General features: G+C 41.0%; 1 protein-coding gene across 10 annotated transcripts in view; it reads right to left on the bottom strand.

Moving 5' to 3' along the window:
• RHBDD1 (rhomboid domain containing 1) overlaps window positions 1-11,883 on the bottom strand; it is a 115,350-nt gene extending 103,467 nt beyond the window's left edge. For 2 of the 10 annotated variants that reach the window (XM_060301770.2, XM_060301765.2), the window contains exons 1-2: window positions 11,726-11,883; window positions 7,200-7,286 (exon numbers count right to left, since the gene is read on the bottom strand). The gene's annotated coding sequence lies outside the window, so the exon portion shown is untranslated. The other 8 variants (XM_060301768.2, XM_030831973.3, XM_060301771.2 and 5 more) reach the window with 5 other exon arrangements.
• Window positions 11,884-17,147: the final 5,264 nt, after the last annotated feature.

The following is a 17,147-nucleotide window of genomic DNA, read 5'->3' on the forward strand; positions in this document are numbered from 1 at the left end:
TAGGCCTGTGCGCCACAACTACTGAGCCTGTGCTCTAGAGCCTGCGAGCCACAGCTACTGAAGCCCGCGTGCCTAGAGCCCGTGCTCCGCAACAAGAGAAGCCACGGCAATGAGAAGTCCGTGCACCACAACAAAGAGTAGCCCCTACTCGCTGCAACTAGAGGAAGCCCACACACAGCAACGAAGACCCAACACAGCCAAAAAATAAATAAATAAATTTAAAACAAACAAACAAACAGAAAACACCAAGTGCTTAGAATAATGCCAAGCACACAGTAAACATATTAAATCTCAGCTATTGTTTTAATGAAACAGAAATACCCATTTGCTACTGATTTCAAGTTTTCCTCAATACTGGTGAAATAAAAAAGTCAAATCAGTGGCTAAAGTTACACACTTATATAGTACTAATTCATCTTTGGTAGTACTGTTCTCAAACTTTACACGTGTGCCATTACCTGACAAAGTTAATTCATATATTGGGACCCACAAAATGAAGGCCGTCCCAGTGGTCCAGCCCATGTCACAAGTCTAACCTTAAGTCAGCCTGCCTTTATGGGAACTGCCTCACTGTGCAGGAAACCTAATGCCAATCACCATCCTCCAGGTCAGCTTACCCTGGAAAGGAGGCCCTGCTGGCCTCAAAAGGAAACCCCCCCACCCCCTAGCCAACCACATCCTGTTTTTTTCGTTGACTTTTCTAACATTCTTTAAAACTCACTCTGGCCCAAAATCCCCTGGGAAGAATGCTCCACTGTTTGTGAGGCGCTCTACTCCCCCAATCTATGGACTGCTTTCCTTTGAATAAATGATATCAAACTCATTACTAAATCGTTTTAGTTTTGTCATCTGGCATATCCCATTCAACCCTCTGAACTCTATGAGGCAGGTATTATTTCCTCATTTTACAGATGAGTGGGGATTTTAACCAAGATAATCTGGCTCCAGAGACCTTGTTCTTAAAATGAAGTTGTGAGTCAGGTCTGTCTGCAGAAAAGCTGCGAGTTTTCAACTCTCAAGACAGCCTACACTCATACTCCAGCAGTTTGTCAAAACTACTGTTAAAGTGTTCCAACGAGTTACTGCCATCAGTGGTTCAGTTCCAGCTAAGCTGATTGTAGGGCAGCAGAATGTGCAACACCAAATATGCCACTTGGCATAAGGATTATCTTGAGCTGAATGCAATTAAGAAAAAGCAGATACAACTAAAGCTCTCTGCTTCCCCCCATCTGCTTAAAAGCAGGACATGAATTTGTGAAGGTGTCCCTCCCCCCCCACCAGGTATGACAAAAGTTAATCACCAGAGACAACCTTACAACTGGCTCCAAAAAAATCTACACAACAAACTTTACTAACTAGCCCTAATCTTCCATTAGTTCCCCCACCTATTTGCCTTCCTACCATTTGCTGCCCTAGAAACTCAAAGTCCTTTTCCTTTGCCTTGTCACTTCTCTAAAAATGTATTGTTCGGGCTTCCCTGGTGGTGCAGTGGTTAAGAATCTGCCTGCCAATGCAGGGGACACGGGCTCGAGCCCTGGTCCAGGAATAGCCCACATGCCGTGGAGCAGCTAAGCCCATGCACCACAACTACTGAGTCTGCGCTCTAGAGCACGTGCTCTAGAGCCCACAAGCCACAACTACTGAGCCTGTGTGCCACAAATGCTGAAGCCTGTGCGCCTAGAGCCTGTGCTCCGAAACGAGAAGCCACCGCAATGAGAAGCCTGCGCACTGCAATGAAGAGCAGCCCCCGCTCACCACAACTAGAGAAAGCCTGCATGCAGCAATGAAGACCCAACACAGCCCAAAAAAAAAAAAAAAAGTATTGTTCTTTTGTTCAGATGCTATATAAGCCCAAGTTCTAACCATCTCTTTGAGTTACTCATCACTGGGCACTGCCACTGTGTGCACGATCTTGGGCTGTGATTCTCAAAATGAGCTTGTATCTCCAGATTTGGGCGTGATAGTTTGCCCTGTGACCTCAATTCTCTGATGGATCTAAGAAAAGTCACTGATTTTCAGTCTGTTCAGGGTTTTTCTTGTTGTGAGGACAGGGGTGATGACCTCCAAGCTCTTTACATGTCAGAGGTGAAACAGGAAGTCACTCCTATGGTCCTTTAATAAGAGAAATGACACTTCAACCACCAGAAGAATTAGGAAAGACATTATTTGAGCATAAAGAATTGTTTTTCCTAAGAAAGTGCAGTTGGTGACTTCCATTAAACACACCAAAATGTATATGCATTTTGAAATATTTCAAATGTAGAAAATCTCAGAACATAAAACTTTTACTCTACCAAATGTAATTGTTTCTTGATACAACTTAACTTGTAGATCTATTTTTAAGAGAGTAGTACAAAGCAATGTTCAAATACCCAGCTTCTTTTGGTAACTGTTATCATGGTCATAGCTTTAAAAACAACAACAAAAATCTGTTTTTAAAATCAAATTAAAAACGAAAAAAGTAACAATAATCCAAACGTCACTTTTCTCATCTGGGGATATACTCTATACAAATAGAGAAGCTGAGGAACAGAAGCCCCTGTGCCTTCTCTGACTTTTTCCCCCCAGGACCAGGCATCTGCCTGGCAAGAACTCTGGAAAGAAAGGGATGTGGCGGGGGGATGTGAAGTGTTCCCTGCTTGGCATGCTTTCACCCCCAGGCCCTATCCTGCAAAGTAAGGTTTAATCTGAGAAGGAAGCCACAGAGAGGCAAAAACATCTTTTCTACCTTTTAAGAATTACGGGTATAAAGGAACACTTTCCCAACTTTTAGCCCTGTGTTTTGCCAAATCTCCAAATGTTGCATGGTCAGACTACGTCACTTTGCCTTTGAAGAATGACTTTTGCAGAAATGCACCTTCATATTAGGCCTTGACATAGGTCTCACTCACCCAAGGGACAGCCACAGAGTAATCATTTTCACATTGCTGTAAAACACTGTTCCGACTTTACTGTTCCTTGTGCAAAATCCCATCAGCGCTAGAAAAACTTAATTTCACCTAATAAACATGCATGCTTTCTTCTGTTGAGAGCTACTCAGCCATTTGGTTGCTAATTTTTCCCCCTTTACTACTAACTTCTGTCTTAAGTCATTTCTAGAACCTACACTACCTGGAAATGGGCAAATAATGTACAAATATGTGCCAATATAAAAAAGGTTAAGTTAATTCAATTCAGAGAATACCTCAGAGAAGCTTCCTCACCTGCACCAGACTTTGAAAGAAAGTAATTAAAAGGAGGAAACGTATTTTAAAGAGAGGAAATAGCATGCATGTGCTGCTAGCACAGAGACAGGAAATATGTGAAATATGCTTAGGGAAGTTTAAGTTCATTAGGCCGATCAGTTCTGCTATAGTGCTTGTTTTGAAACAAGCAAATTTGTTCAAAGGCAATCAATATATATCAAGGAACAATTGGAGCACGATGCAAATTTTGCATCTGATTGTGCACAATTTCATCAGCACAAGCCCCAGGTGAAGGCAGGAAACTGCACCCGGCTGAAGTAAGCTACCTCAGTTTGCTGAGTATTTTATGAGTTCCACCCATCCACATCTGCAATTATGACTTGACATCCAATCCGGACAACCCTTCTTCCACCACTTGACAATAATTCACAAGCTGCAATCCTTCTGACAATCGCTTCTGAAAGCAAAGGTCAGGACTTTTTGAAGGTAGAGTGCCATCTTTCTATGTACTTCTGCGTTTCTTAATCATTTAACAGGTGTAAAACCGTGCTGCCATTTTATTAGGTTTCTATCTTTTCTTTTGTAATGTGCCACTGACAACCTTTTTGAGTGTTTTGCTCCTAACACCCTTTGCACCATAGCTCTATGGTTTTTATTGCGTGATTTCGCATAGTATGGTGGTTTTAGGAATGCCTATGTCCCTTCTGGCAGAGCTGACTCTTCCTCTAGTCTAAAGCATGTGGGAGGGAGGACAGCCTGCACCCAGGGACTGCTGCTCATTAGCCATTGTTATCCCACATCCACTTTGTGCTTTATTCCTACCATCCCATTCTTTAACCAAAATCACCCAAGTTAGAGGCTCTCATCACTCAAATATTTAAACACCACATTCTCTGAACTTTCTTAGGTAAATTAGAATAAAAGGGAAAAATTCTCCTTCAACCTAGCAAATATGCCCACTATTTTTCCCTTTATGTCTTCTCTCCCAAAAGTTGTTTTACCTTCCTTCACATGGAATTTAAAACCAAGGTTCATTTAATTTTGGCATTTGTTTACTTGACTTTATGTCCTAAATGTGCCAAGGTTTCGTGTCTGATTATAGTTATTCAAGGACACAGACAACATTTGTGTTTGGTCAGATGCTTTTAGTAAGAGATATCAGTACAATATTCAGTTCGAGTGTAACAATTTCAGCAGAGAAGTAAGGGAAGAGTGAAGTAAGAACCCAAGATCAGATGCTCTGACAACACATGAAGCTCAAAAAACCAACTGCATTTACATGCATTGTGCATGTTTCACTTCTAGACAGCATACAAGGTCAAACCGCTGTCAGTTACAATAAGCTTCCAAACTTCTGGTCAATTACCTGGTTAATAACAAAAGACAAGGCTATGACATCATTACAGTTGTAATTAATTTACACAGATCAGCCTCCTGTTAATCAAATACATCTTTAAAAGCATTTAATTATTTTTCACCTAGAAAGCAACACTTAGCTTTGTTAAATGAAAAGCAACCTGGCTGAATTCAACATGAGAAGCTGTCAGACTGCTTTAAGGCATAAATGACAAAAGGCTTCACAGGGCACACTGTGCAATATAGGAGCTATTGCCATACTCACAGCAAACAGAAGCACAAGATGATGGATAACACAACACATCTGAACAGTTTCCAAACATAAAGAAGTTGTCAGGGAACTTGGGGTAAACAGACAGATTCTGGAAAAAGAAACATCACAGTGCTTTTTGTCAAAATGATACACAGGGCTAGCAATATTAACGTTTGCAGTAGAGGTCAGTAATTAAGGTCATGGACTTTGGTAAGAGCTCCACAATACGCCAGCCATGTGACCTTAGGAAAGTTATTTAACTACTGGTTCCTCATCTGTACAAGGAGATAATGCAGCCATATTCGGTGTTGTGAGGATTAAATGAGATTATATATATAAAATCATAAATTGGGAAATGATACTGTTTTTAATGCATATCAACACATAAAATAAGGCTTAAGATTAAAAATTTTAAATAGCTTTAAAGTGTCTTTATAACTTAGTAACCAATTAGCATTTTTCTGGGCTACGATCCTACATTTTTAAACTGCATCATGTGATTCAATTACACATACATTTTAAAAAAACAGTATGATGGGGTGTGTGGAAGGCACATGAAAATAGAAACGATTTTTTTTAACTAAGATAAATTTTGTAATAAAATCTCAAATCAGAGTTTTTGTCAACATTATCTTTAAATTACCATTACATTTGAGAATTTAATGAGCCTCCATTTTAGGACTAAAAAGAACTCTATATGGCAGATGGCAAAATTTTTTATTTTTCCCTCCTTTTTAAAGGGTTATAGTCTTAACAGAAATGATTAGATTATCTTTATACGTGAAAAATGGAATACTGGATTTTGTATATAATCTTGACTTTTGCTCCACAGTGAGGTGAATTAGTGCCAACTCCAATTCTGATCCATCACCGCTTATGATTTCCAATATCAATCATAAGCTGGTTCCCTCTCTCACGGGCTACAAGTTTTAGTTTAACGAGGGCTCATTAAAGTTCTCCAACTGACAGCCCTGCAGACGTAGGTCCTTAAACCAGGAGACGTACAGGGAGCAGCAATGCCAGCATCCCACCATCATTCCCTTCAAGAAGATTTAAGTAATTCTACTCTGAGGTTCGCTCCACACCAGATTTCTTTGTTTGTCTACCTAAAGTCAATGAAAAAGTGATAGCCATAACCCCATTTAAACTAACTCATGTAAGAAATGTTAGTGAACTATTTACATAACTGAAATCCTCCCAACACAAGAACTGGCCAAGAGGGGAGAAGCATGCCAGGCGACAGAGCTGTGCACGTTCCACAAGCACACAGGACGTCCACTAATTACCAGGTGGTGGGGACGGCTTGGGCTTTGTTTCCTTTCTTTTTCTCTGCCCGGCATTAACACCTCATTCTTTCAGTAACAGGTAAGAGACGCCTCTCACCCCCATTGGATGTGGTCCTGGGGGGGGGGAACCAGAAATCCAGGATGCCTTTCCTACACTGATTCAAGGGTAACAGTGACCAAGAATGGAAGAATAACTCTCTTCCTGGAATCTAACACTTTTGCAGAGACACTAAGACCAACAAATTCTGGATCTGATACTCAGAACATTAACTTAAAGAATTTTCCAGATCTATCAAAGTCTACCCAAGCCTCAAGAGCTCATCTGGCTGCAGTCCTGTGGTTTGCTTTTTCTGTAGATTTTCTGAGCTCATCCATATACTTCCAATAAACCTCTTGTTCTTGAATAAGTTATCTGGATAACTTAGTTAACTTAATTTCTGTTGTTTGTAGTCAAATAACCCTACACAGATACTAGGGAATTTGCCAAGGGCTGGCAGCAGATCCTAGTTTATTTCAAGCATCATCAACTCTCATTTTTCAGAGTACATACAACACTCTAGCTAACAGGAGAACCAAAACGTGGAGGGTATACAAACAGCATCTCAAAGGTCTGCCACAGGCTGAACATCTAGAAAGCAAAAAGGTCCCTTATTAATACAAAATTCACATTCCTTGGAAAGAGAAAGAGGAAGCCCTGAATACTTCCATGTGAAGGAACTTCTACTACATGGGCAGCACACACAATATTTATTCCTACATCTGTTCAAGCTCAGCATCACAACTGACTCATTAAAATACACATCCTTGAAAATTTCTGGTATCTGTAATATAAAAAACACAGCAAAATTTCTTTAACAGTGTTGCTCAAGGGACTTTCAAGGGAAAAAATTCCAAAATTAGAAGTGGCTGCCAACACACACACACCCTTATATATTATTTATATAAAACTGAAGTCATTGTAATATGTATCTAAATTTCATTCATACTATCCTGATATTGTGACTTTGGATTAAAAATGCATAAGCAAGTGAACACTGTGGAGAAACAGCTGTTCGTGTAATGACAACATTCCTGGATCTGAAGCTAGATATGGGGTCAAGTCTGGATGCCGTCACTTACTAGCACGTGGCCTTGGGCAAATCACATAATCAGTCCTGCTGAGCTTCGGTTTCCTTATCCATGGATGATGAAAACTCCACTTACTTCCTGGAGTCATCAGGAAGAAGAAATGAAACAGCATATTATGTAAAAGCACACAGCACATCCCCCAAGTTTGTTTTCCATTCTCCCTTCCTCTCCATAAACTAATGAGCCTTTTGCCCCCATGGAACTAGACTTTATTGCTTTATAATTATGATGCTCATGTAACAATGTCCAAGAAACGAGATGGTAAATAATACCAACATGCAAACCTGAATGTACGCATTGTTAGTTGGCTACCAGCTAGATCCCAAAGGGCTCTTGCACACTATCTATTGCTTCCCAGAAATTTGATACATTATCTCTTCTGAATGCAGCCAGAATTATCCACGGGCTTTGAAATATCACCATCATGATGTTGCAGAGAGCAGCTGGTTGATTGAAAGTGACTCCCCCTCCCCCATGCTCCAGCTGTCACCAGGAAACCCTCCTCAATGTGTGAAAAAGGACAATGTGATATTACTACTATCGCTATTAAAAACAATCTAGCAAATACTTAGCATTTGAAATTGTTTTTCTTATGAAAGCTCACTATTAAAAATTAACTCTTTAAGAAAAACCCTTTACCATATAAATGCAAACCAGCTGCTTTCATACAACAAAATACTAAAGGACAGTAAACACAAGTAATATATTTCCACTGACTCCTTGTTTCTTTTTCCTTGAGTCATTTGTAATGCTAAACAACAGCCAGTTAAAATATTAAAGTTTTAACCGTGGTAACAGCTGTCACAGCTTAGAGGGATTTAAAAACAAACAAAACTGGGCTTCCCTGGTAGTGCAGCGGTTGAGAATCCGCCTGCCAGTGCAGGGGACATGGGTTCGTGCCCCGGGTCGGGAAGATCCCACATGCCGTGGAGCGGCTGGGCCTGTGAGCCATGGCCGCTGAGCCTGCGGGCCTGGAGCCCGTGCTCCGCAACGGGAGAGGCCACAACAGTGTGAGGCCCGCGTACCGCAAAAACTTAGATGATTTCTCAAAAAATGTGCATAGATTCCTCCCTATTTTTATATAATATGGGTCGGATTGAAGGCTGGATTTTTTTTTTTAAATGATCTCATTTCTCTACATGAGAAACTATACATATGTCTGACATTGCTGATAACCCTGGGAGTTGTCTTCAGAACAAGTTTGTGGATCCCACTCAGGAATTCTCAACACCTGACTTTTTAGGTACAGCTCATCTCCTGAGGATTTCTACCCCACAGATGGTTTCACACCCTGTCACACGGACTCCTTGAAGTGTCACTGCAGGAGGCTCCCAGCAGGCAGGTCCTATGCCCTTCAACCCCTCTTCTCTTAAAACCTCTCAGTTCCTGAGCTTTACAGGTAAGATGCTGCTAAAGAGGGTCCCCTGCTAAAAAATCTGAGGCCCCCTGCTTAGATGACTAGAGCTACAGCAGCATAAAAGGCCATCTATCTTTCTAAGGCATTTCTATCTTTGTAATGGTTTTTAAAAAGAATTTTTACATACACATGCATTTGCCTAATTTTACTTAAATGTATAGATTATTTGTCCCTACCTCCATATTATAATACATTGCCAAGTAAACGAAATTATGACCTAGTATGACACCTTTCAAGTCGTTTCCATGCTCACATATTCATATGCACTATATACAGAAATATGAGATTTTTTGATCATTTTTTAAAATGGAACATAAAACTCTTCACTTTCCAATCATTAAGCATCCATATTGAAAAATAATGATTTCAGAGCTATAATAGCATTTTCTTATTCTTTGGTGCATGTCTTCAGTGAAGTCTCATCTCCTGTAACAAAGTGCCCCCTTCTGTGGCTGACTGTCCCCATTAACTAACTGTAGATACTTAAACAGTAATCACCCGCTGACCTTGACCTTCCAGTAAACACTCAAAACAATTTATGAAAGTTGCTCTGTTATGCTGACAGAACTGAAAATGGTGCCTTTCTACCAGGTTTAGAGTTTTAACTTTCTCCAAAGTGTTTGCTTTCTCTCATTCACAATACTGTGAAAGCTCTTCAGCATTTTGCTTAAAAAGAAAAGCAGCGCAATCAAGTAATTAATAAAATTACCTCATTTATAAAAATATTACGAGGAAATGAATGAGATCAAGCTAGGTTTCAGGTAATAACTACCTTTTCTCCCCTGTCCAACATGCACCAGTTACTGAGCCTCTCGGCGTTAACAGACATGCTTTCCACTTGATTTCATTTTATTCACTGTCCTGAGGTGGTCACACACCACGAGTCCTACTCTATAGGAAAGGAGATTCAGGCTGGGAGGATGTAACTTGTCTACTGGACACAATCAGTATGTAGCAGAGGTGGGGTTCAAAGCAGGGTGTGCCTGACCCAAACCACCGCTAAAGATCAGCCTCTCTGACACAGTGAACAAGAAAAATGGGGCCTTTGAAAAGTGAATACTTCATGATGGGACAGTGTTAATTTAGCATTAACAAAATTATTTATAGGGTATAAATATCTAAACTGACTCACAGTTATCTGAAAACTCACCCACAATACCCAGGAGCCACGGTGTGGCCTCGGGAGCAGTGGACTCTAATCAAAGTGACCTGTTGTTTCGGCCATGGTGCTACAGACTCTTCTCAACATCACAATGAGTCTAGGCTTTAGGTCAGCTGCTTCAAATCCCGAATATTTCTCTTTAACCCCCCAACACCAACCCCCTGAAAAGGGGAAGGAAAAAGCTGTAACACTGCAGCTGACATTCTGTAAAAACAGCAGATGGAGGGCACATCTAACTTAATTCCTGTGATGCTTCCAGAAAACACAGGTAAGTAGATATGATGAGAACTTCTTTGCTATCGTGGAGCTGTACGACACATGGGGAAAAAAGGACAGAAACATCTTCAGTTTTGTCTCTCGTTTCCAAGTCACTGCTCTATAATACTTCTCAACTCTAAGGCTAAGGCTGATCTCCGATCAGTTATCCACTCTACTTTCTTTACCAAATTCTGGGTCAAAAGAAGGCACAATGAAGCTGAAAAAACCAAAAGGCCAAAGAATTAAAAACTGCTCTTTAACACAATTACTAATGCGGTTCTTAAAAATACTTCAGCATTGGTATTAACTGAATATCCTACATTCGACAGCCTCAATCGTATACAATATAATGAGAATCCATAAAAATAAACTGCCCTCTAAGCAGCAGAAGAGGCACAATATTTGTGCACTACAACCCACATCTAAATCAAAGAAGAATCCTTTCAGCACAGTCTATGTACTTATTTTAGACAGTTCTAACAAGTTCCTTAATAACATCTCATCTCTGTTTTCCACCTGTGTTAAACTCTTTTCCTGCATTTTTACACTGAATACTTTCAGTCCTATGAAGTAACCTTTAACTAATTTGTCCCAGGTCCTACACCTAAGAAAGGTTTCACCTGGATTCAAATTCCATTCTGTGACTTCACAATGGCTGTTCTTTATCACTATGGCCAGTAATTCGCAAGCTTTAGCACACAGGTGCCTTGGCATCCATTCGAAGTCTTGTTAAAATAGATTTCTGATTCACTAAATCTGGGGTAAGACTCCTAAATTTGCATTTCCAACAAGTTCCCCGCTGACGTTGATGCTGGTAGCCCTGGAACAATTTGGGAACCCAATGCACTGCCTTCTTCTAAGATTATTTGCTTTCCCAAGCCCTGCCACACCAGCAGCAAATTAGAAGTTTTTAGATTTAAAGGTTATTAGGACAGCAAAAAGTGGCATATAAATGTGAGACATAAGACAGATTTTTAAGGAGCAATTCCAAAGGGGGAAAAAAAAAGAGCCAAGTCCAGCTGTCACTGCAAAGAGACCAACCCATCTCGATGACTCAATCATGACTATGCAATAATTTATTTTGACAGTAACACTGAGTTTATGCTCGGTTTGGAAAATCATATAAGCAATTGATCGTTTTTGTAAAGGTTTTTAAGGCCTGGACAGAAAAGGATTAAATACACTTAGTGTATTTCCTGTTCCGTATTAGGAGAAATACCACTACTTAGATTAGAATTAGGATTGTTTGCCACACACTTGTTCTGAGAAACAGAGTTACTCTTCCAAGAGAAACTGAAACTACAAGCTGTCGCTGATGCAACGTCCCTTTAAACCACACCCCCCCCCCACGCCCCGCGCCTCCCAGAGCCAACGCCATCCACCCAGGGCCTGGGCACGTCGTTCCCTGTGCGATCGGCCTCAAGCAGAGACGCGAGTGAAAATGAAGAGACCCCCGCTAGACTCGCTCCGGGAAACTCCCTCCCAGTTCTCGGACCTGTTGAGAGCTCCCACGGAGCGGAGGCTGCGCCTCCAACCCCGCCCCCGCCTGGCCCCAGGGAAGCCTACGGCCTCCCGCAGCGCCGCCGCCGCCGCCGCCAGCGCCCGCGGCCCTGGGAACAGTCGAGAGACGCGGCGCGCAACGGACGACTGCATCGGCGCCGAACAGACGCGAAAACTCACGCTCTATACGGCCGCCTGCGTCCCCACGTCTTCGCGACCACGTGCGTCATCACGCACGGACGCCCGCTCCCGGACGCTCCAGGTCCCAGCGGCCTGAGGGGCGGGGAGAGAGCGTGGTTGATTTCGCGACGCAGCTCCCACGGCCCCCGTGGAGGGTGGGAAGGGCCGTAAAGCGGGGCGGGCGGGCAGCGGCGCATGCTCAGTTGCGCGCGACCGCGCTCTTTTTCTCCCCGCGGGCTGGCACTCAGGACCGCGTGCGGTGGCGGTGGCTTGGAGGAGGCTCGACGGGGAAAGGACCGCGGCCGAGCGCGGCGTGGAGGGCTTGTACTTTCTACTCGTCCTCCAAGCTCCGAGTGACACGTAGATAATAATATTCCTTCTGCCATAAGTAACTATTGGCTGCCCACCACGGGTAAAGCAAGCGAACGGCCTGGCTTACATTCGAGGGACCGGACGCGGGATGGAGATGCGGCGACTGGGCCGCGTGGCGACTGAGAAACTGCCCTACCGGGCCCCAGCCCTGCCGCAGGCTCAGGACCTGTTGCGTGGAGGAGTCACATACTACCTGTGAAGTGGATGGCGGAAGAGACAGAAATCTTAATGAGTTAGAGCGGCCCATCACCCATCTCAGGGCGGAACCCGCGGTTACAAAGCAGGCCAGCAAAACAAGGTCGTGGGTGTACATTTCACAACCCAAAGTCTCAGTCTGAGGCTGCATTTCTATGTCTGTCTGTCTGTTTAAGGCTTTAGGTGTTAAGTACTTCTGTGAACGTATCATTTGATGCAATTTTAATTATGGGTCTGTTTCTGCTCTGAAACAGGTTTTATGTTGGGTTGTAGGAGTCAGGTTAAGTTAAATGCTGTATTTCATGCAATATGAGAAAACTATCTTATTTGGTACGGAATTTTCTAACAACTAGGGGGAAGATGCGTCTTTTCCAAGGACGAAACCAAGTGCAGGTGGTTTTATGCTGCTCTGTATTTATTGGAAGTTGTGGCAGCTGTGTTTAGATAGTCTACTTAAACAAAAACTGCCTAAATCAGAAGAGTTTTGACTATCTTTTGTTATTGTGTATTGCAAGAATTCTTCATGGAAATGTTTATTATGGAGTTTGGAATTTAAATGAAGATTTGGCTCACGTGCAGGGTATATAACAGACGTTCAAGTGATAAAGAAGAATCTTAGCAATTTGCAACTATGTTCCTTGAGCCTTACAAGTTATCCGTTTCTTCTGAAAACAATACGCTGATCAGAAAGTTTGGCTGACAATGAGAAACTGCATTTCTGGAAATAGAAATTCAACTGAAGGGTGGAGGTGAATTGCCAATAGAAGTATTTTGTGTATTTCCCTAGAAAAAATAAAAGTAATTTCTCAAAAAGAAGGAATTCCCTTTTATCCTGATCCATGATATTATGCATCAGTTTAATTAATGTTAATCCTTATCTTCCATTCTCTAACACCATTTACACCTTTCTATAATTGCATCATTCTTCCTGTCCTTATATGAATATATCAAATACAGACGTGATTTTAAGGGAGCCACAAATCAAGAAGTCTCAATACAGTAATTTCATAAAAATGTCTTTATATATGGGGATTAAGAGTATACTTAGGTTCGGGCTTCCCTGGTGGTGCAGTGGTTGAGAGTCTGCCTGCCGATGCAGGGGACATGGGTTCGTGCCCCAGTCCAGGAAGATCCCACATGCCACAGAGCGGCTGGGCCCGTGAGCCATGGCCACTGAGCCTGCTCGTCCGGAGCCTGTGCTCCGCAATGGGAGAGGCCACAACAGTGAGAGGCCCGTGTACCGCAAAAAAAAAAAAGAGTATACTTAGGCAATTTTATTCAATTTCAGACATCAGTGAAAAATTTCATAGCCATTTAAGAGGAAAGAAAAAGTCTAGGTTTTAAAAAATGACCTTTTTTGTCCTATATGATTCGTTGATCAGACAAGAATTTTTTTAAGCCTGTTGAAATCAACACGTATCATACTCAATCCCCATTTAAACTGACGAACAGATCACTTGGATAATAATTGTATATCTTAAACATTAACATATGTGGCAATCAGCAAGATCCTTTTACTGAGGCAAGGCTTCAAAATACCAAAAAGATCAATGCCTGAAGAAGTTTTAACACAAAAGTTATGCAATTATTAAATTACCTTGTAAGATAATGATTCCTAAAAGCTCAAAAGTATTCTTGTATCTTTATTGTGAGAAAAAACAGGATTATGCACATGACATATGATATTTGAGACCTGTGTAATTGTCTGGACAATTTTCTATTTTTATCAAAGTTTTGCAGGAGAGCAAAGATACCTGAGATTAAACCATCTGATTTAAATGAGTGTTCCTAAAATGTGATTCTTGAGTACAGAGGAGTTGTGGTTAAAAAATCTTTGTACATTTCATAAATCTAGGATTGGAACTGGGAGAAAGGCAGGTGAGTATCATTCACAGCTTTCAAAACCTGGACTGAAGGTGGGAAAACATGAGTCAACAACACCATGAGCAAATAACACAACTGGATTATTATTTTAAAGAGGAGTTTGTTTAGTATCTAATTCCTTGTAATGGAGCAAGTATTTATTATACCCAACACTATACAGAAAGATGTATGAAACTCATCAAAGAATTTATGCTTTATTGTTACGAAAAAGCTTGCAAATTAATAAAAGGATAACTATAAAAGTAAGTACAAAGTTGCATTATGTATTATGATGATGAAAAGACTAATAGTACTTAACAGTGATAGACCATGCAAATGGCAAACATAAGGGATTTGCAGTGGCAATAATGATGTCAGACAAAACGGACTTTAAGACATATATTTCTAGAAACAGACATTTTGTAATAAAAAGGTCAGTATGTCAAGAAGCTATAATAATTAGAAATGTACATGCACCCAAAACAGTCCTAAATACATGAAGCAAAAATTGTTAGATATGAATGTAGAAATAGACAATAATTTGATATTTTAATTTCACATTCTCAATAATGGGTAGAACAACTAGACAGAAAACTGCTAAGGCTATAGAAAGCTTGAACAACACTATCAACCTAACAGATATGTATAGACCATTGTCCTTAGTGACAGCAGAATTTATATTCTTTTTAAGAAGTACATTCTCCAGGATAGTGTATATGCTAGGCCATAAAACAAGCCTCAGTAAATTTAAGAGTATTGGCACCATGCAAATTATGTCCTCTGGTTACAATGGAATTACATTAGGAATAGATAATAGAAAGAAATTTGGGAAATCACCCAAATATTTGCAAATTAAGTTACTCATGGTCTGAAGGAGAAGTAACAAAGGAAATCAGAAGATATTTTGAACTGCATGAAAGTGAAAACACTGAAATTTATGGGTTGCAACTAAAAGAGTGATCTGAAGGGTATTTGCTGCTTTAAACACTTACATTAGAAAAGAAAAAGGGTTGTAATATTCTAGGCTTCCAGTTTTAAAAACTAGAAAGATAAGAGCAACTTAAACCTAAGCAAGCAAAAGGGAGGAAATAGCAGTCATACTGGAAACTAATGAAATAGATAAGAGGAAAAATAAAATCAATGAAAATAAAAGTTGGTTCTTTGAAAAGGTCAGTAAAGTTGACGAGCCTTTATTATGCTGACCAAAAAGGAAGACACAAATTACTAAAATCAGGAAAGCAGGATATCACTACCCACCCTACCAAAATTAAAAGGGGCTACAAATAACTTTATGCCAACAGATTAGGCAATGTAGATGAGTTGGACAAATTCCTAGAAAGAAATTGCCAAAACTGAATCAACACAACAGAAAATCTGAAAAGAGTTTGTATTCATTTCCTAGGGCAACCACAACAAAGTACCACAAACTGAGTGGCTTAAAACAATAGAAATTTATATCTCACAGTTCTGCAGGCTAGAAGTACAAGATCAAGGTGTTGGCAGGACCTGGAGGATCCTTCCTTAACCTTTCCTAACTTCTGGTGGTTTGTCAGCTAATCCTCCTTTGGCTTGCAGCTGCATCAGCTTCAGTCTCTGCCTTTGTCATCATATGGTCTTCTCCCCCCATGTGTCTGCCTCTTCTTCTTACTAGAATGCCAGTCATAGAGGATTAAGAGCCCAGCCTAATCCAGTATGACCTCATCTTGACTAATTACATCTGCAATAACCCTATTTCTAAAGAACACAGTCTGAGATCCTGGGGGTTAGGACTTCAACATATCTTTTTGGGTGATACTATTCAACCCATAATAGTCCTATAACAAGTAAAGAAATTAAGTTAATACTTTCAAATATTCCCACAAAGAAAAGCCCAGGCCCAGATGGATTCACTGGTGAATTCAATCAAATATTTAAAGAAGAAATGATAAAATGATTCTCAAACTCTTTATAAAATAGAGAACACTTCTCAACTCATTCTCTGAAGATATTAAATCAGATGACATTACAAGAAAAGAAAGCTAAAGATTAGTATCTTTCATGAACGTAAAAAAAATTTCTAAAAAAGGGTTAGCAAACCAAATCTAGCAGTGCATAAGAGGGACTATATAACATGAATGCAAGGTTGGTTTAACATGGGGAAAAAAAAGTAAAACACCATATTAGTAGACTAGAGCAGCAATCCCCAGCCTTTTTGGCACCAGGGACCGGTTTTGTGGAAGACAAATTTTTCCACAGATGGCATCAGGGGGCAGGGGGTGAGGATGGTTCAGGCGGTAACGCAAGCGATGGGGAAAGGCAGATGAAGCTTCACTCACCTGCTGCTCACCTCCTGCTGTGCGGCCCGGTTCCTGACAGGCCGCGGACTGGTACCAGCACGGGGGTTGGGGACCTCTGGATTAAAGGACAAAAACCATATATCAGCTCAGTAGATATAGAAAAGCATTTGATAAAATAAAACACACTTATGATTAAAAACTCTCAAAAAAAGATTAAAAAAGAACTTCCTTCCTAATAAAGGGCATCTGTAAAAAACCTACAGCTGACATCATACTTAGTGGTAAAACAGTGAATGCTTGCCTCTTAAGATCAAGATCAAGAGAAGGATGTCTGTTCTCACCACTTATATTCTAAAATTTATTGTGGTGATGGTTGCATAACTCTGTGAATATATTAAAAACTATAGAAATGGGACCTCCTTGGTGGCGCCATGCTTAAGTATCTGCCTGCCAATGCAGGGGACACGGATTCGAGACCTGGTGTGGGAAGATCCGACATGCCGTGGAGCAACTAAGCCCGTGAGCCACAACTGCTGAAGCCCGCACGCCCAGAGCCCATGCTCTGCAACAAGAGAAGCCACGGCAATGAGAAACCTGTACACTGGAATGAGGAGTAGCCCCTGCTCGCCGCAACCAGAGAAAGCCCACGCACAGCAATGAAGACCCGACTCAGACAAAAAACAATAAAAATGTTACTCAAAGTTTTAGCCAGTGCA

Source organism: Globicephala melas, chromosome 7 (genome assembly GCF_963455315.2).
Source record: "Globicephala melas chromosome 7, mGloMel1.2, whole genome shotgun sequence".
Taxonomy (NCBI): Eukaryota; Metazoa; Chordata; class Mammalia; order Artiodactyla; family Delphinidae; genus Globicephala; species Globicephala melas.